The sequence below is a fragment of the Mytilus trossulus genome, chromosome 8, assembly GCF_036588685.1.
Source record: "Mytilus trossulus isolate FHL-02 chromosome 8, PNRI_Mtr1.1.1.hap1, whole genome shotgun sequence".
Classification (NCBI taxonomy): Eukaryota; Metazoa; Mollusca; class Bivalvia; order Mytilida; family Mytilidae; genus Mytilus; species Mytilus trossulus.
The window spans coordinates 46659441-46681140 of record NC_086380.1 but is presented as its reverse complement, the minus strand read 5'-3'; the positions used below and the strand labels follow the sequence as shown (position 1 = coordinate 46681140).

The following is a 21700-nucleotide window of genomic DNA, read 5'->3' as shown; positions in this document are numbered from 1 at the left end:
ATATGGTCATTTTTATAAATTTTCTGTTTACAAAACTTAGAATTTTTCGAAAAAACTAAGGATTTTCTTACCCCAGGAGTAGATTACCTTAGCCGTATTTGGCACAACTTTTTGGAATTTTTGGTCCTCAATGCTCTTCAACTTTGTATTTTTTTGGCTTTTTAACTATTTTGATATGAGCGTCACTGATGAGTCTTATGTAGACGAAACGCGCGTCTGGCGTATAAAATTGTAATCCTGGTACTTTTGATAACTATTTACACCACTGGGTCGATGCCACTGCTGGTGGACGTTTCGTCCCCGAGGGTATCACCAGCCCAGTAGTCAGCACTTCGGTGTTGGCATGAATATCAATTATATGGTCATTTTTATAAATTTTCTGTTTACAAAACTTAGAATTTTTCGAAAAACTAAGGATTTTCTTACCCCAGGAGTAGATTACCTTAGCCGTATTTGGCACAACTTTTTGGAATTTTTGGTCCTCAATGCTCTTCAACTTTGTATTTTTTTGGCTTTTTAACTATTTTGATATGAGCGTCACTGATGAGTCTTATGTAGACGAAACGCGCGTCTGGCGTATAAAATTGTAATCCTGGTACTTTTGATAACTATTTACACCACTGGGTCGATGCCACTGCTGGTGGACGTTTCGTCCCCGAGGGTATCACCAGCCCAGTAGTCAGCACTTCGGTGTTGGCATGAATATCAATTATATGGTCATTTTTATAAATTTTCTGTTTACAAAACTTAGAATTTTTCGAAAAACTAAGGATTTTCTTACCCCAGGAGTAGATTACCTTAGCCGTATTTGGCACAACTTTTTGGAATTTTTGGTCCTCAATGCTCTTCAACTTTGTATTTTTTTGGCTTTTTAACTATTTTGATATGAGCGTCACTGATGAGTCTTATGTAGACGAAACGCGCGTCTGGCGTATAAAATTGTAATCCTGGTACTTTTGATAACTATTTACACCACTGGGTCGATGCCACTGCTGGTGGACGTTTCGTCCCCGAGGGTATCACCAGCCCAGTAGTCAGCACTTCGGTGTTGGCATGAATATCAATTATATGGTCATTTTTATAAATTTTCTGTTTACAAAACTTAGAATTTTTCGAAAAACTAAGGATTTTCTTACCCCAGGAGTAGATTACCTTAGCCGTATTTGGCACAACTTTTTGGAATTTTTGGTCCTCAATGCTCTTCAACTTTGTATTTTTTTGGCTTTTTAACTATTTTGATATGAGCGTCACTGATGAGTCTTATGTAGACGAAACGCGCGTCTGGCGTATAAAATTGTAATCCTGGTACTTTTGATAACTATTTACACCACTGGGTCGATGCCACTGCTGGTGGACGTTTCGTCCCCGAGGGTATCACCAGCCCAGTAGTCAGCACTTCGGTGTTGGCATGAATATCAATTATATGGTCATTTTTATAAATTTTCTGTTTACAAAACTTAGAATTTTTCGAAAAACTAAGGATTTTCTTACCCCAGGAGTAGATTACCTTAGCCGTATTTGGCACAACTTTTTGGAATTTTTGGTCCTCAATGCTCTTCAACTTTGTATTTTTTTGGCTTTTTAACTATTTTGATATGAGCGTCACTGATGAGTCTTATGTAGACGAAACGCGCGTCTGGCGTATAAAATTGTAATCCTGGTACTTTTGATAACTATTTACACCACTGGGTCGATGCCACTGCTGGTGGACGTTTCGTCCCCGAGGGTATCACCAGCCCAGTAGTCAGCACTTCGGTGTTGGCATGAATATCAATTATATGGTCATTTTTATAAATTTTCTGTTTACAAAACTTAGAATTTTTCGAAAAACTAAGGATTTTCTTACCCCAGGAGTAGATTACCTTAGCCGTATTTGGCACAACTTTTTGGAATTTTTGGTCCTCAATGCTCTTCAACTTTGTATTTTTTTGGCTTTTTAACTATTTTGATATGAGCGTCACTGATGAGTCTTATGTAGACGAAACGCGCGTCTGGCGTATAAAATTGTAATCCTGGTACTTTTGATAACTATTTACACCACTGGGTCGATGCCACTGCTGGTGGACGTTTCGTCCCCGAGGGTATCACCAGCCCAGTAGTCAGCACTTCGGTGTTGGCATGAATATCAATTATATGGTCATTTTTATAAATTTTCTGTTTACAAAACTTAGAATTTTTCGAAAAACTAAGGATTTTCTTACCCCAGGAGTAGATTACCTTAGCCGTATTTGGCACAACTTTTTGGAATTTTTGGTCCTCAATGCTCTTCAACTTTGTATTTTTTTGGCTTTTTAACTATTTTGATATGAGCGTCACTGATGAGTCTTATGTAGACGAAACGCGCGTCTGGCGTATAAAATTGTAATCCTGGTACTTTTGATAACTATTTACACCACTGGGTCGATGCCACTGCTGGTGGACGTTTCGTCCCCGAGGGTATCACCAGCCCAGTAGTCAGCACTTCGGTGTTGGCATGAATATCAATTATATGGTCATTTTTATAAATTTTCTGTTTACAAAACTTAGAATTTTTCGAAAAACTAAGGATTTTCTTACCCCAGGAGTAGATTACCTTAGCCGTATTTGGCACAACTTTTTGGAATTTTTGGTCCTCAATGCTCTTCAACTTTGTATTTTTTTGGCTTTTTAACTATTTTGATATGAGCGTCACTGATGAGTCTTATGTAGACGAAACGCGCGTCTGGCGTATAAAATTGTAATCCTGGTACTTTTGATAACTATTTACACCACTGGGTCGATGCCACTGCTGGTGGACGTTTCGTCCCCGAGGGTATCACCAGCCCAGCAGTCAGCACTTCGGTGTTGGCATGAATATCAATTATATGGTCATTTTTATAAATTTTCTGTTTACAAAACTTAGAATTTTTCGAAAAACTAAGGATTTTCTTACCCCAGGAGTAGATTACCTAAGCCGTATTTGGCACAACTTTTTGGAATTTTTGGTCCTCAATGCTCTTCAACTTTGTATTTTTTTGGCTTTTTAACTATTTTGATATGAGCGTCACTGATGAGTCTTATGTAGACGAAACGCGCGTCTGGCGTATAAAATTGTAATCCTGGTACTTTTGATAACTATTTACACCACTGGGTCGATGCCACTGCTGGTTGACGTTTCGTCCCCGAGGGTATCACCAGCCCAGTAGTCAGCACTTCGGTGTTGGCATGAATATCAATTATATGGTCATTTTTATAAATTTTCTGTTTACAAAACTTAGAATTTTTCGAAAAAACTAAGGATTTTCTTACCCCAGGAGTAGATTACCTTAGCCGTATTTGGCACAACTTTTTGGAATTTTTGGTCCTCAATGCTCTTCAACTTTGTATTTTTTTGGCTTTTTAACTATTTTGATATGAGCGTCACTGATGAGTCTTATGTAGACGAAACGCGCGTCTGGCGTATAAAATTGTAATCCTGGTACTTTTGATAACTATTTACACCACTGGGTCGATGCCACTGCTGGTGGACGTTTCGTCCCCGAGGGTATCACCAGCCCAGCAGTCAGCACTTCGGTGTTGGCATGAATATCAATTATATGGTCATTTTTATAAATTTTCTGTTTACAAAACTTAGAATTTTTCGAAAAAACTAAGGATTTTCTTACCCCAGGAGTAGATTACCTTAGCCGTATTTGGCACAACTTTTTGGAATTTTTGGTCCTCAATGCTCTTCAACTTTGTATTTTTTTGGCTTTTTAACTATTTTGATATGAGCGTCACTGATGAGTCTTATGTAGACGAAACGCGCGTCTGGCGTATAAAATTGTAATCCTGGTACTTTTGATAACTATTTACACCACTGGGTCGATGCCACTGCTGGTGGACGTTTCGTCCCCGAGGGTATCACCAGCCCAGTAGTCAGCACTTCGGTGTTGGCATGAATATCAATTATATGGTCATTTTTATAAATTTTCTGTTTACAAAACTTAGAATTTTTCGAAAAACTAAGGATTTTCTTACCCCAGGAGTAAAGATTACCTTAGCCGTATTTGGCACAACTTTTTGGAATTTTTGGTCCTCAATGCTCTTCAACTTTGTATTTTTTTGGCTTTTTAACTATTTTGATATGAGCGTCACTGATGAGTCTTATGTAGACGAAACGCGCGTCTGGCGTATAAAATTGTAATCCTGGTACTTTTGATAACTATTTACACCACTGGGTCGATGCCACTGCTGGTGGACGTTTCGTCCCCGAGGGTATCACCAGCCCAGTAGTCAGCACTTCGGTGTTGGCATGAATATCAATTATATGGTCATTTTTATAAATTTTCTGTTTACAAAACTTAGAATTTTTCGAAAAACTAAGGATTTTCTTACCCCAGGAGTAGATTACCTTAGCCGTATTTGGCACAACTTTTTGGAATTTTTGGTCCTCAATGCTCTTCAACTTTGTATTTTTTTGGCTTTTTAACTATTTTGATATGAGCGTCACTGATGAGTCTTATGTAGACGAAACGCGCGTCTGGCGTATAAAATTGTAATCCTGGTACTTTTGATAACTATTTACACCACTGGGTCGATGCCACTGCTGGTGGACGTTTCGTCCCCGAGGGTATCACCAGCCCAGTAGTCAGCACTTCGGTGTTGGCATGAATATCAATTATATGGTCATTTTTATAAATTTTCTGTTTACAAAACTTAGAATTTTTCGAAAAACTAAGGATTTTCTTACCCCAGGAGTAGATTACCTTAGCCGTATTTGGCACAACTTTTTGGAATTTTTGGTCCTCAATGCTCTTCAACTTTGTATTGTTTGGCTTTTTAACTATTTTGATATGAGCGTCACTGATGAGTCTTATGTAGACGAAACGCGCGTCTGGCGTATAAAATTGTAATCCTGGTACTTTTGATAACTATTTACACCACTGGGTCGATGCCACTTCTGGTGGACGTTTCGTCCCCGAGGGTATCAACAGCCCAGTAGTCAGCACTTCGGTGTTGGCATGAATATCAATTATATGGTCATTTTTATAAATTTTCTGTTTACAAAACTTAGAATTTTTCGAAAAACTAAGGATTTTCTTACCCCAGGAGTAGATTACCTTAGCCGTATTTGGCACAACTTTTTGGAATTTTTGGTCCTCAATGCTCTTCAACTTTGTATTTTTTTGGCTTTTTAACTATTTTGATATGAGCGTCACTGATGAGTCTTATGTAGACGAAACGCGCGTCTGGCGTATAAAATTGTAATCCTGGTACTTTTGATAACTATTTACACCACTGGGTCGATGCCACTGCTGGTGGACGTTTCGTCCCCGAGGGTATCACCAGCCCAGCAGTCAGCACTTCGGTGTTGGCATGAATATCAATTATATGGTCATTTTTATAAATTTTCTGTTTACAAAACTTAGAATTTTTCGAAAAAACTAAGGATTTTCTTACCCCAGGAGTAGATTACCTTAGCCGTATTTGGCACAACTTTTTGGAATTTTTGGTCCTCAATGCTCTTCAACTTTGTATTTTTTTGGCTTTTTAACTATTTTGATATGAGCGTCACTGATGAGTCTTATGTAGACGAAACGCGCGTCTGGCGTATAAAATTGTAATCCTGGTACTTTTGATAACTATTTACACCACTGGGTCGATGCCACTGCTGGTGGACGTTTCGTCCCCGAGGGTATCACCAGCCCAGCAGTCAGCACTTCGGTGTTGGCATGAATATCAATTATATGGTCATTTTTATAAATTTTCTGTTTACAAAACTTAGAATTTTTCGAAAAACTAAGGATTTTCTTACCCCAGGAGTAGATTACCTAAGCCGTATTTGGCACAACTTTTTGGAATTTTTGGTCCTCAATGCTCTTCAACTTTGTATTTTTTTGGCTTTTTAACTATTTTGATATGAGCGTCACTGATGAGTCTTATGTAGACGAAACGCGCATCTGGCGTATAAAATTGTAATCCTGGTACTTTTGATAACTATTTACACCACTGGGTCGATGCCACTGCTGGTTGACGTTTCGTCCCCGAGGGTATCACCAGCCCAGTAGTCAGCACTTCGGTGTTGGCATGAATATCAATTATATGGTCATTTTTATAAATTTTCTGTTTACAAAACTTAGAATTTTTCGAAAAAACTAAGGATTTTCTTACCCCAGGAGTAGATTACCTTAGCCGTATTTGGCACAACTTTTTGGAATTTTTGGTCCTCAATGCTCTTCAACTTTGTATTTTTTTGGCTTTTTAACTATTTTGATATGAGCGTCACTGATGAGTCTTATGTAGACGAAACGCGCGTCTGGCGTATAAAATTGTAATCCTGGTACTTTTGATAACTATTTACACCACTGGGTCGATGCCACTGCTGGTGGACGTTTCGTCCCCGAGGGTATCACCAGCCCAGTAGTCAGCACTTCGGTGTTGGCATGAATATCAATTATATGGTCATTTTTATAAATTTTCTGTTTACAAAACTTAGAATTTTTCGAAAAAACTAAGGATTTTCTTACCCCAGGAGTAAAGATTACCTTAGCCGTATTTGGCACAACTTTTTGGAATTTTTGGTCCTCAATGCTCTTCAACTTTGTATTTTTTTGGCTTTTTAACTATTTTGATATGAGCGTCACTGATGAGTCTTATGTAGACGAAACGCGCGTCTGGCGTATAAAATTGTAATCCTGGTACTTTTGATAACTATTTACACCACTGGGTCGATGCCACTGCTGGTGGACGTTTCGTCCCCGAGGGTATCACCAGCCCAGTAGTCAGCACTTCGGTGTTGGCATGAATATCAATTATATGGTCATTTTTATAAATTTTCTGTTTACAAAACTTAGAATTTTTCGAAAAACTAAGGATTTTCTTACCCCAGGAGTAGATTACCTTAGCCGTATTTGGCACAACTTTTTGGAATTTTTGGTCCTCAATGCTCTTCAACTTTGTATTTTTTTGGCTTTTTAACTATTTTGATATGAGCGTCACTGATGAGTCTTATGTAGACGAAACGCGCGTCTGGCGTATAAAATTGTAATCCTGGTACTTTTGATAACTATTTACACCACTGGGTCGATGCCACTGCTGGTGGACGTTTTGTCCCCGAGGGTATCACCAGCCCAGTAGTCAGCACTTCGGTGTTGGCATGAATATCAATTATATGGTCATTTTTATAAATTTTCTGTTTACAAAACTTAGAATTTTTCGAAAAACTAAGGATTTTCTTACCCCAGGAGTAGATTACCTTAGCCGTATTTGGCACAACTTTTTGGAATTTTTGGTCCTCAATGCTCTTCAACTTTGTATTTTTTTGGCTTTTTAACTATTTTGATATGAGCGTCACTGATGAGTCTTATGTAGACGAAACGCGCGTCTGGCGTATAAAATTGTAATCCTGGTACTTTTGATAACTATTTACACCACTGGGTCGATGCCACTGCTGGTGGACGTTTCGTCCCCGAGGGTATCACCAGCCCAGTAGTCAGCACTTCGGTGTTGGCATGAATATCAATTATATGGTCATTTTTATAAATTTTCTGTTTACAAAACTTAGAATTTTTCGAAAAACTAAGGATTTTCTTACCCCAGGAGTAGATTACCTTAGCCGTATTTGGCACAACTTTTTGGAATTTTTGGTCCTCAATGCTCTTCAACTTTGTATTTTTTTGGCTTTTTAACTATTTTGATATGAGCGTCACTGATGAGTCTTATGTAGACGAAACGCGCGTCTGGCGTATAAAATTGTAATCCTGGTACTTTTGATAACTATTTACACCACTGGGTCGATGCCACTGCTGGTGGACGTTTCGTCCCCGAGGGTATCACCAGCCCAGTAGTCAGCACTTCGGTGTTGGCATGAATATCAATTATATGGTCATTTTTATAAATTTTCTGTTTACAAAACTTAGAATTTTTCGAAAAACTAAGGATTTTCTTACCCCAGGAGTAGATTACCTTAGCCGTATTTGGCACAACTTTTTGGAATTTTTGGTCCTCAATGCTCTTCAACTTTGTATTTTTTTGGCTTTTTAACTATTTTGATATGAGCGTCACTGATGAGTCTTATGTAGACGAAACGCGCGTCTGGCGTATAAAATTGTAATCCTGGTACTTTTGATAACTATTTACACCACTGGGTCGATGCCACTGCTGGTGGACGTTTCGTCCCCGAGGGTATCACCAGCCCAGCAGTCAGCACTTCGGTGTTGGCATGAATATCAATTATATGGTCATTTTTATAAATTTTCTGTTTACAAAACTTAGAATTTTTCGAAAAACTAAGGATTTTCTTACCCCAGGAGTAGATTACCTAAGCCGTATTTGGCACAACTTTTTGGAATTTTTGGTCCTCAATGCTCTTCAACTTTGTATTTTTTTGGCTTTTTAACTATTTTGATATGAGCGTCACTGATGAGTCTTATGTAGACGAAACGCGCGTCTGGCGTATAAAATTGTAATCCTGGTACTTTTGATAACTATTTACACCACTGGGTCGATGCCACTGCTGGTGGACGTTTCGTCCCCGAGGGTATCACCAGCCCAGTAGTCAGCACTTCGGTGTTGGCATGAATATCAATTATATGGTCATTTTTATAAATTTTCTGTTTACAAAACTTAAAATTTTTCGAAAAAACTAAGGATTTTCTTACCCCAGGAGTAGATTACCTTAGCCGTATTTGGCACAACTTTTTGGAATTTTTGGTCCTCAATGCTCTTCAACTTTGTATTTTTTTGGCTTTTTAACTATTTTGATATGAGCGTCACTGATGAGTCTTATGTAGACGAAACGCGCGTCTGGCGTATAAAATTGTAATCCTGGTACTTTTGATAACTATTTACACCACTGGGTCGATGCCACTGCTGGTGGACGTTTCGTCCCCGAGGGTATCACCAGCCCAGTAGTCAGCACTTCGGTGTTGGCATGAATATCAATTATATGGTCATTTTTATAAATTTTCTGTTTACAAAACTTAGAATTTTTCGAAAAAACTAAGGATTTTCTTACCCCAGGAGTAGATTACCTTAGCCGTATTTGGCACAACTTTTTGGAATTTTTGGTCCTCAATGCTCTTCAACTTTGTATTTTTTTGGCTTTTTAACTATTTTGATATGAGCGTCACTGATGAGTCTTATGTAGACGAAACGCGCGTCTGGCGTATAAAATTGTAATCCTGGTACTTTTGATAACTATTTACACCACTGGGTCGATGCCACTGCTGGTGGACGTTTCGTCCCCGAGGGTATCACCAGCCCAGTAGTCAGCACTTCGGTGTTGGCATGAATATCAATTATATGGTCATTTTTATAAATTTTCTGTTTACAAAACTTAGAATTTTTCGAAAAACTAAGGATTTTCTTACCCCAGGAGTAGATTACCTTAGCCGTATTTGGCACAACTTTTTGGAATTTTTGGTCCTCAATGCTCTTCAACTTTGTATTTTTTTGGCTTTTTAACTATTTTGATATGAGCGTCACTGATGAGTCTTATGTAGACGAAACGCGCGTCTGGCGTATAAAATTGTAATCCTGGTACTTTTGATAACTATTTACACCACTGGGTCGATGCCACTGCTGGTGGACGTTTCGTCCCCGAGGGTATCACCAGCCCAGTAGTCAGCACTTCGGTGTTGGCATGAATATCAATTATATGGTCATTTTTATAAATTTTCTGTTTACAAAACTTAGAATTTTTCGAAAAACTAAGGATTTTCTTACCCCAGGAGTAGATTACCTTAGCCGTATTTGGCACAACTTTTTGGAATTTTTGGTCCTCAATGCTCTTCAACTTTGTATTTTTTTGGCTTTTTAACTATTTTGATATGAGCGTCACTGATGAGTCTTATGTAGACGAAACGCGCGTCTGGCGTATAAAATTGTAATCCTGGTACTTTTGATAACTATTTACACCACTGGGTCGATGCCACTGCTGGTGGACGTTTCGTCCCCGAGGGTATCACCAGCCCAGTAGTCAGCACTTCGGTGTTGGCATGAATATCAATTATATGGTCATTTTTATAAATTTTCTGTTTACAAAACTTAGAATTTTTCGAAAAACTAAGGATTTTCTTACCCCAGGAGTAGATTACCTTAGCCGTATTTGGCACAACTTTTTGGAATTTTTGGTCCTCAATGCTCTTCAACTTTGTATTTTTTTGGCTTTTTAACTATTTTGATATGAGCGTCACTGATGAGTCTTATGTAGACGAAACGCGCGTCTGGCGTATAAAATTGTAATCCTGGTACTTTTGATAACTATTTACACCACTGGGTCGATGCCACTTCTGGTGGACGTTTCGTCCCCGAGGGTATCAACAGCCCAGTAGTCAGCACTTCGGTGTTGGCATGAATATCAATTATATGGTCATTTTTATAAATTTTCTGTTTACAAAACTTAGAATTTTTCGAAAAACTAAGGATTTTCTTACCCCAGGAGTAGATTACCTTAGCCGTATTTGGCACAACTTTTTGGAATTTTTGGTCCTCAATGCTCTTCAACTTTGTATTTTTTTGGCTTTTTAACTATTTTGATATGAGCGTCACTGATGAGTCTTATGTAGACGAAACGCGCGTCTGGCGTATAAAATTGTAATCCTGGTACTTTTGATAACTATTTACACCACTGGGTCGATGCCACTGCTGGTGGACGTTTCGTCCCCGAGGGTATCACCAGCCCAGTAGTCAGCACTTCGGTGTTGGCATGAATATCAATTATATGGTCATTTTTATAAATTTTCTGTTTACAAAACTTAGAATTTTTCGAAAAAACTAAGGATTTTCTTACCCCAGGAGTAAAGATTACCTTAGCCGTATTTGGCACAACTTTTTGGAATTTTTGGTCCTCAATGCTCTTCAACTTTGTATTTTTTTGGCTTTTTAACTATTTTGATATGAGCGTCACTGATGAGTCTTATGTAGACGAAACGCGCGTCTGGCGTATAAAATTGTAATCCTGGTACTTTTGATAACTATTTACACCACTGGGTCGATGCCACTGCTGGTGGACGTTTCGTCCCCGAGGGTATCACCAGCCCAGTAGTCAGCACTTCGGTGTTGGCATGAATATCAATTATATGGTCATTTTTATAAATTTTCTGTTTACAAAACTTAGAATTTTTCGAAAAACTAAGGATTTTCTTACCCCAGGAGTAGATTACCTTAGCCGTATTTGGCACAACTTTTTGGAATTTTTGGTCCTCAATGCTCTTCAACTTTGTATTTTTTTGGCTTTTTAACTATTTTGATATGAGCGTCACTGATGAGTCTTATGTAGACGAAACGCGCGTCTGGCGTATAAAATTGTAATCCTGGTACTTTTGATAACTATTTACACCACTGGGTCGATGCCACTGCTGGTGGACGTTTTGTCCCCGAGGGTATCACCAGCCCAGTAGTCAGCACTTCGGTGTTGGCATGAATATCAATTATATGGTCATTTTTATAAATTTTCTGTTTACAAAACTTAGAATTTTTCGAAAAACTAAGGATTTTCTTACCCCAGGAGTAGATTACCTTAGCCGTATTTGGCACAACTTTTTGGAATTTTTGGTCCTCAATGCTCTTCAACTTTGTATTTTTTTGGCTTTTTAACTATTTTGATATGAGCGTCACTGATGAGTCTTATGTAGACGAAACGCGCGTCTGGCGTATAAAATTGTAATCCTGGTACTTTTGATAACTATTTACACCACTGGGTCGATGCCACTGCTGGTGGACGTTTCGTCCCCGAGGGTATCACCAGCCCAGTAGTCAGCACTTCGGTGTTGGCATGAATATCAATTATATGGTCATTTTTATAAATTTTCTGTTTACAAAACTTAGAATTTTTCGAAAAACTAAGGATTTTCTTACCCCAGGAGTAGATTACCTTAGCCGTATTTGGCACAACTTTTTGGAATTTTTGGTCCTCAATGCTCTTCAACTTTGTATTTTTTTGGCTTTTTAACTATTTTGATATGAGCGTCACTGATGAGTCTTATGTAGACGAAACGCGCGTCTGGCGTATAAAATTGTAATCCTGGTACTTTTGATAACTATTTACACCACTGGGTCGATGCCACTGCTGGTGGACGTTTCGTCCCCGAGGGTATCACCAGCCCAGTAGTCAGCACTTCGGTGTTGGCATGAATATCAATTATATGGTCATTTTTATAAATTTTCTGTTTACAAAACTTAGAATTTTTCGAAAAACTAAGGATTTTCTTACCCCAGGAGTAGATTACCTTAGCCGTATTTGGCACAACTTTTTGGAATTTTTGGTCCTCAATGCTCTTCAACTTTGTATTTTTTTGGCTTTTTAACTATTTTGATATGAGCGTCACTGATGAGTCTTATGTAGACGAAACGCGCGTCTGGCGTATAAAATTGTAATCCTGGTACTTTTGATAACTATTTACACCACTGGGTCGATGCCACTTCTGGTGGACGTTTCGTCCCCGAGGGTATCAACAGCCCAGTAGTCAGCACTTCGGTGTTGGCATGAATATCAATTATATGGTCATTTTTATAAATTTTCTGTTTACAAAACTTAGAATTTTTCGAAAAACTAAGGATTTTCTTACCCCAGGAGTAGATTACCTTAGCCGTATTTGGCACAACTTTTTGGAATTTTTGGTCCTCAATGCTCTTCAACTTTGTATTTTTTTGGCTTTTTAACTATTTTGATATGAGCGTCACTGATGAGTCTTATGTAGACGAAACGCGCGTCTGGCGTATAAAATTGTAATCCTGGTACTTTTGATAACTATTTACACCACTGGGTCGATGCCACTGCTGGTGGACGTTTCGTCCCCGAGGGTATCACCAGCCCAGTAGTCAGCACTTCGGTGTTGGCATGAATATCAATTATATGGTCATTTTTATAAATTTTCTGTTTACAAAACTTAGAATTTTTCGAAAAACTAAGGATTTTCTTACCCCAGGAGTAGATTACCTTAGCCGTATTTGGCACAACTTTTTGGAATTTTTGGTCCTCAATGCTCTTCAACTTTGTATTTTTTTGGCTTTTTAACTATTTTGATATGAGCGTCACTGATGAGTCTTATGTAGACGAAACGCGCGTCTGGCGTATAAAATTGTAATCCTGGTACTTTTGATAACTATTTACACCACTGGGTCGATGCCACTGCTGGTGGACGTTTCGTCCCCGAGGGTATCACCAGCCCAGTAGTCAGCACTTCGGTGTTGGCATGAATATCAATTATATGGTCATTTTTATAAATTTTCTGTTTACAAAACTTAGAATTTTTCGAAAAACTAAGGATTTTCTTACCCCAGGAGTAGATTACCTTAGCCGTATTTGGCACAACTTTTTGGAATTTTTGGTCCTCAATGCTCTTCAACTTTGTATTTTTTTGGCTTTTTAACTATTTTGATATGAGCGTCACTGATGAGTCTTATGTAGACGAAACGCGCGTCTGGCGTATAAAATTGTAATCCTGGTACTTTTGATAACTATTTACACCACTGGGTCGATGCCACTGCTGGTGGACGTTTCGTCCCCGAGGGTATCACCAGCCCAGTAGTCAGCACTTCGGTGTTGGCATGAATATCAATTATATGGTCATTTTTATAAATTTTCTGTTTACAAAACTTAGAATTTTTCGAAAAACTAAGGATTTTCTTACCCCAGGAGTAGATTACCTTAGCCGTATTTGGCACAACTTTTTGGAATTTTTGGTCCTCAATGCTCTTCAACTTTGTATTTTTTTGGCTTTTTAACTATTTTGATATGAGCGTCACTGATGAGTCTTATGTAGACGAAACGCGCGTCTGGCGTATAAAATTGTAATCCTGGTACTTTTGATAACTATTTACACCACTGGGTCGATGCCACTGCTGGTGGACGTTTCGTCCCCGAGGGTATCACCAGCCCAGTAGTCAGCACTTCGGTGTTGGCATGAATATCAATTATATGGTCATTTTTATAAATTTTCTGTTTACAAAACTTAGAATTTTTCGAAAAACTAAGGATTTTCTTACCCCAGGAGTAGATTACCTTAGCCGTATTTGGCACAACTTTTTGGAATTTTTGGTCCTCAATGCTCTTCAACTTTGTATTTTTTTGGCTTTTTAACTATTTTGATATGAGCGTCACTGATGAGTCTTATGTAGACGAAACGCGCGTCTGGCGTATAAAATTGTAATCCTGGTACTTTTGATAACTATTTACACCACTGGGTCGATGCCACTTCTGGTGGACGTTTCGTCCCCGAGGGTATCAACAGCCCAGTAGTCAGCACTTCGGTGTTGGCATGAATATCAATTATATGGTCATTTTTATAAATTTTCTGTTTACAAAACTTAGAATTTTTCGAAAAACTAAGGATTTTCTTACCCCAGGAGTAGATTACCTTAGCCGTATTTGGCACAACTTTTTGGAATTTTTGGTCCTCAATGCTCTTCAACTTTGTATTTTTTTGGCTTTTTAACTATTTTGATATGAGCGTCACTGATGAGTCTTATGTAGACGAAACGCGCGTCTGGCGTATAAAATTGTAATCCTGGTACTTTTGATAACTATTTACACCACTGGGTCGATGCCACTGCTGGTGGACGTTTCGTCCCCGAGGGTATCACCAGCCCAGTAGTCAGCACTTCGGTGTTGGCATGAATATCAATTATATGGTCATTTTTATAAATTTTCTGTTTACAAAACTTAGAATTTTTCGAAAAACTAAGGATTTTCTTACCCCAGGAGTAGATTACCTTAGCCGTATTTGGCACAACTTTTTGGAATTTTTGGTCCTCAATGCTCTTCAACTTTTTTTTTTTTGGCTTTTTAACTATTTTGATATGAGCGTCACTGATGAGTCTTATGTAGACGAAACGCGCGTCTGGCGTATAAAATTGTAATCCTGGTACTTTTGATAACTATTTACACCACTGGGTCGATGCCACTGCTGGTGGACGTTTCGTCCCCGAGGGTATCACCAGCCCAGTAGTCAGCACTTCGGTGTTGGCATGAATATCAATTATATGGTCATTTTTATAAATTTTCTGTTTACAAAACTTAGAATTTTTCGAAAAACTAAGGATTTTCTTACCCCAGGAGTAGATTACCTTAGCCGTATTTGGCACAACTTTTTGGAATTTTTGGTCCTCAATGCTCTTCAACTTTGTATTTTTTTGGCTTTTTAACTATTTTGATATGAGCGTCACTGATGAGTCTTATGTAGACGAAACGCGCGTCTGGCGTATAAAATTGTAATCCTGGTACTTTTGATAACTATTTACACCACTGGGTCGATGCCACTGCTGGTGGACGTTTCGTCCCCGAGGGTATCACCAGCCCAGTAGTCAGCACTTCGGTGTTGGCATGAATATCAATTATATGGTCATTTTTATAAATTTTCTGTTTACAAAACTTAGAATTTTTCGAAAAACTAAGGATTTTCTTACCCCAGGAGTAGATTACCTTAGCCGTATTTGGCACAACTTTTTGGAATTTTTGGTCCTCAATGCTCTTCAACTTTTTTTTTTTTTGGCTTTTTAACTATTTTGATATGAGCGTCACTGATGAGTCTTATGTAGACGAAACGCGCGTCTGGCGTATAAAATTGTAATCCTGGTACTTTTGATAACTATTTACACCACTGGGTCGATGCCACTGCTGGTGGACGTTTCGTCCCCGAGGGTATCACCAGCCCAGTAGTCAGCACTTCGGTGTTGGCATGAATATCAATTATATGGTCATTTTTATAAATTTTCTGTTTACAAAACTTAGAATTTTTCGAAAAACTAAGGATTTTCTTACCCCAGGAGTAGATTACCTTAGCCGTATTTGGCACAACTTTTTGGAATTTTTGGTCCTCAATGCTCTTCAACTTTGTATTTTTTTGGCTTTTTAACTATTTTGATATGAGCGTCACTGATGAGTCTTATGTAGACGAAACGCGCGTCTGGCGTATAAAATTGTAATCCTGGTACTTTTGATAACTATTTACACCACTGGGTCGATGCCACTGCTGGTGGACGTTTCGTCCCCGAGGGTATCACCAGCCCAGTAGTCAGCACTTCGGTGTTGGCATGAATATCAATTATATGGTCATTTTTATAAATTTTCTGTTTACAAAACTTAGAATTTTTCGAAAAACTAAGGATTTTCTTACCCCAGGAGTAGATTACCTTAGCCGTATTTGGCACAACTTTTTGGAATTTTTGGTCCTCAATGCTCTTCAACTTTGTATTTTTTTGGCTTTTTAACTATTTTGATATGAGCGTCACTGATGAGTCTTATGTAGACGAAACGCGCGTCTGGCGTATAAAATTGTAATCCTGGTACTTTTGATAACTATTTACACCACTGGGTCGATGCCACTTCTGGTGGACGTTTCGTCCCCGAGGGTATCAACAGCCCAGTAGTCAGCACTTCGGTGTTGGCATGAATATCAATTATATGGTCATTTTTATAAATTTTCTGTTTACAAAACTTAGAATTTTTCGAAAAACTAAGGATTTTCTTACCCCAGGAGTAGATTACCTTAGCCGTATTTGGCACAACTTTTTGGAATTTTTGGTCCTCAATGCTCTTCAACTTTGTATTTTTTTGGCTTTTTAACTATTTTGATATGAGCGTCACTGATGAGTCTTATGTAGACGAAACGCGCGTCTGGCGTATAAAATTGTAATCCTGGTACTTTTGATAACTATTTACACCACTGGGTCGATGCCACTGCTGGTGGACGTTTCGTCCCCGAGGGTATCACCAGCCCAGTAGTCAGCACTTCGGTGTTGGCATGAATATCAATTATATGGTCATTTTTATAAATTTTCTGTTTACAAAACTTAGAATTTTTCGAAAAACTAAGGATTTTCTTACCCCAGGAGTAGATTACCTTAGCCGTATTTGGCACAACTTTTTGGAATTTTTGGTCCTCAATGCTCTTCAACTTTTTTTTTTTTGGCTTTTTAACTATTTTGATATGAGCGTCACTGATGAGTCTTATGTAGACGAAACGCGCGTCTGGCGTATAAAATTGTAATCCTGGTACTTTTGATAACTATTTACACCACTGGGTCGATGCCACTGCTGGTGGACGTTTCGTCCCCGAGGGTATCACCAGCCCAGTAGTCAGCACTTCGGTGTTGGCATGAATATCAATTATATGGTCATTTTTATAAATTTTCTGTTTACAAAACTTAGAATTTTTCGAAAAACTAAGGATTTTCTTACCCCAGGAGTAGATTACCTTAGCCGTATTTGGCACAACTTTTTGGAATTTTTGGTCCTCAATGCTCTTCAACTTTGTATTTTTTTGGCTTTTTAACTATTTTGATATGAGCGTCACTGATGAGTCTTATGTAGACGAAACGCGCGTCTGGCGTATAAAATTGTAATCCTGGTACTTTTGATAACTATTTACACCACTGGGTCGATGCCACTGCTGGTGGACGTTTCGTCCCCGAGGGTATCACCAGCCCAGTAGTCAGCACTTCGGTGTTGGCATGAATATCAATTATATGGTCATTTTTATAAATTTTCTGTTTACAAAACTTAGAATTTTTCGAAAAACTAAGGATTTTCTTACCCCAGGAGTAGATTACCTTAGCCGTATTTGGCACAACTTTTTGGAATTTTTGGTCCTCAATGCTCTTCAACTTTGTATTTTTTTGGCTTTTTAACTATTTTGATATGAGCGTCACTGATGAGTCTTATGTAGACGAAACGCGCGTCTGGCGTATAAAATTGTAATCCTGGTACTTTTGATAACTATTTACACCACTGGGTCGATGCCACTGCTGGTGGACGTTTCGTCCCCGAGGGTATCACCAGCCCAGTAGTCAGCACTTCGGTGTTGGCATGAATATCAATTATATGGTCATTTTTATAAATTTTCTGTTTACAAAACTTAGAATTTTTCGAAAAACTAAGGATTTTCTTACCCCAGGAGTAGATTACCTTAGCCGTATTTGGCACAACTTTTTGGAATTTTTGGTCCTCAATGCTCTTCAACTTTGTATTTTTTTGGCTTTTTAACTATTTTGATATGAGCGTCACTGATGAGTCTTATGTGGACGAAACGCGCGGCTGGCGTATAAAATTGTAATCCTGGTACTTTTGATAACTATTTACACCACTGGGTCGATGCCACTGCTGGTGGACGTTTCGTCCCCGAGGGTATCACCAGCCCAGTAGTCAGCACTTCGGTGTTGGCATGAATATCAATTATATGGTCATTTTTATAAATTTTCTGTTTACAAAACTTAGAATTTTTCGAAAAACTAAGGATTTTCTTACCCCAGGAGTAGATTACCTTAGCCGTATTTGGCACAACTTTTTGGAATTTTTGGTCCTCAATGCTCTTCAACTTTGTATTTTTTTGGCTTTTTAACTATTTTGATATGAGCGTCACTGATGAGTCTTATGTAGACGAAACGCGCGTCTGGCGTATAAAATTGTAATCCTGGTACTTTTGATAACTATTTACACCACTGGGTCGATGCCACTGCTGGTGGACGTTTCGTCCCCGAGGGTATCACCAGCCCAGTAGTCAGCACTTCGGTGTTGGCATGAATATCAATTATATGGTCATTTTTATAAATTTTCTGTTTACAAAACTTAGAATTTTTCGAAAAACTAAGGATTTTCTTACCCCAGGAGTAGATTACCTTAGCCGTATTTGGCACAACTTTTTGGAATTTTTGGTCCTCAATGCTCTTCAACTTTGTATTTTTTTGGCTTTTTAACTATTTTGATATGAGCGTCACTGATGAGTCTTATGTAGACGAAACGCGCGTCTGGCGTATAAAATTGTAATCCTGGTACTTTTGATAACTATTTACACCACTGGGTCGATGCCACTGCTGGTGGACGTTTCGTCCCCGAGGGTATCACCAGCCCAGTAGTCAGCACTTCGGTGTTGGCATGAATATCAATTATATGGTCATTTTTATAAATTTTCTGTTTACAAAACTTAGAATTTTTCGAAAAACTAAGGATTTTCTTACCCCAGGAGTAGATTACCTTAGCCGTATTTGGCACAACTTTTTGGAATTTTTGGTCCTCAATGCTCTTCAACTTTGTATTTTTTTGGCTTTTTAACTATTTTGATATGAGCGTCACTGATGAGTCTTATGTAGACGAAACGCGCGTCTGGCGTATAAAATTGTAATCCTGGTACTTTTGATAACTATTTACACCACTGGGTCGATGCCACTGCTGGTGGACGTTTCGTCCCCGAGGGTATCAACAGCCCAGTAGTCAGCACTTCGGTGTTGGCATGAATATCAATTATATGGTCATTTTTATAAATTTTCTGTTTACAAAACTTAGAATTTTTCGAAAAACTAAGGATTTTCTTACCCCAGGAGTAGATTACCTTAGCCGTATTTGGCACAACTTTTTGGAATTTTTGGTCCTCAATGCTCTTCAACTTTGTATTTTTTTGGCTTTTTAACTATTTTGATATGAGCGTCACTGATGAGTCTTATGTAGACGAAACGCGCGTCTGGCGTATAAAATTGTAATCCTGGTACTTTTGATAACTATTTACACCACTGGGTCGATGCCACTGCTGGTGGACGTTTCGTCCCCGAGGGTATCACCAGCCCAGTAGTCAGCACTTCGGTGTTGGCATGAATATCAATTATATGGTCATTTTTATAAATTTTCTGTTTACAAAACTTAGAATTTTTCGAAAAACTAAGGATTTTCTTACCCCAGGAGTAGATTACCTTAGCCGTATTTGGCACAACTTTTTGGAATTTTTGGTCCTCAATGCTCTTCAACTTTTTTTTTTTTGGCTTTTTAACTATTTTGATATGAGCGTCACTGATGAGTCTTATGTAGACGAAACGCGCGTCTGGCGTATAAAATTGTAATCCTGGTACTTTTGATAACTATTTACACCACTGGGTCGATGCCACTGCTGGTGGACGTTTCGTCCCCGAGGGTATCACCAGCCCAGTAGTCAGCACTTCGGTGTTGGCATGAATATCAATTATATGGTCATTTTTATAAATTTTCTGTTTACAAAACTTAGAATTTTTCGAAAAACTAAGGATTTTCTTACCCCAGGAGTAGATTACCTTAGCCGTATTTGGCACAACTTTTTGGAATTTTTGGTCCTCAATGCTCTTCAACTTTGTATTTTTTTGGCTTTTTAACTATTTTGATATGAGTGTCACTGATGAGTCTTATGTAGACGAAACGCGCGTCTGGCGTATAAAATTGTAATCCTGGTACTTTTGATAACTATTTACACCACTGGGTCGATGCCACTGCTGGTGGACGTTTCGTCCCCGAGGGTATCACCAGCCCAGTAGTCAGCACTTCGGTGTTGGCATGAATATCAATTATATGGTCATTTTTATAAATTTTCTGTTTACAAAACTTAGAATTTTTCGAAAAACTAAGGATTTTCTTACCCCAGGAGTAGATTACCTTAGCCGTATTTGGCACAACTTTTTGGAATTTTTGGTCCTCAATGCTCTTCAACTTTGTATTTTTTTGGCTTTTTAACTATTTTGATATGAGCGTCACTGATGAGTCTTATGTAGACGAAACGCGCGTCTGGCGTATAAAATTGTAATCCTGGTACTTTTGATAACTATTTACACCACTGGGTCGATGCCACTGCTGGTGGACGTTTCGTCCCCGAGGGTATCACCAGCCCAGCAGTCAGCACTTCGGTGTTGGCATGAATATCAATTATATGGTCATTTTTATAAATTTTCTGTTTACAAAACTTAGAATTTTTCGAAAAACTAAGGATTTTCTTACCCCAGGAGTAGATTACCTAAGCCGTATTTGGCACAACTTTTTGGAATTTTTGGTCCTCAATGCTCTTCAACTTTGTATTTTTTTGGCTTTTTAACTATTTTGATATGAGCGTCACTGATGAGTCTTATGTAGACGAAACGCGCGTCTGGCATATAAAATTGTAATCCTGGTACTTTTGATAACTATTTACACCACTGGGTCGATGCCACTGCTGGTGGACGTTTCGTCCCCGAGGGTATCACCAGCCCAGTAGTCAGCACTTCGGTGTTGGCATGAATATCAATTATATGGTCATTTTTATAAATTTTCTGTTTACAAAACTTAGAATTTTTCGAAAAACTAAGGATTTTCTTTACCCCAGGAGTAGATTACCTTAGCCGTATTTGGCACAACTTTTTGGAATTTTTGGTCCTCAATGCTCTTCAACTTTGTATTTTTTTGGCTTTTTAACTATTTTGATATGAGCGTCACTGATGAGTCTTATGTAGACGAAACGCGCGTCTGGCGTATAAAATTGTAATCCTGGTACTTTTGATAACAATTTACACCACTGGGTCGATGCCACTGCTGGTGGACGTTTCGTCCCCGAGGGTATCACCAGCCCAGTAGTCAGCACTTCGGTGTTGGCATGAATATCAATTATATGGTCATTTTTATAAATTTTCTGTTTACAAAACTTAGAATTTTTCGAAAAACTAAGGATTTTCTTACCCCAGGAGTAGATTACCTTAGCCGTATTTGGCACAACTTTTTGGAATTTTTGGTCCTCAATGCTCTTCAACTTTGTATTTTTTTGGCTTTTTAACTATTTTGATATGAGCGTCACTGATGAGTCTTATGTAAACGAAACGCGCGTCTGGCGTATAAAATTGTAATCCTGGTACTTTTGATAACTATTTACACCACTGGGTCGATGCCACTGCTGGTGGACGTTTCGTCCCCGAGGGTATCACCAGCCCAGTAGTCAGCACTTCGGTGTTGGCATGAATATCAATTATATGGTCATTTTTATAAATTTTCTGTTTACAA

General features: G+C 38.5%; 1 protein-coding gene across 1 annotated transcript in view; it reads right to left on the bottom strand.

Annotated features, from left to right (window-relative positions):
• The window catches only part of LOC134681948 (uncharacterized), a 184064-nt gene that overhangs the window by 105243 nt on the left and 57121 nt on the right, over nt 1-21700 (bottom strand). The window lies entirely within an intron of this gene.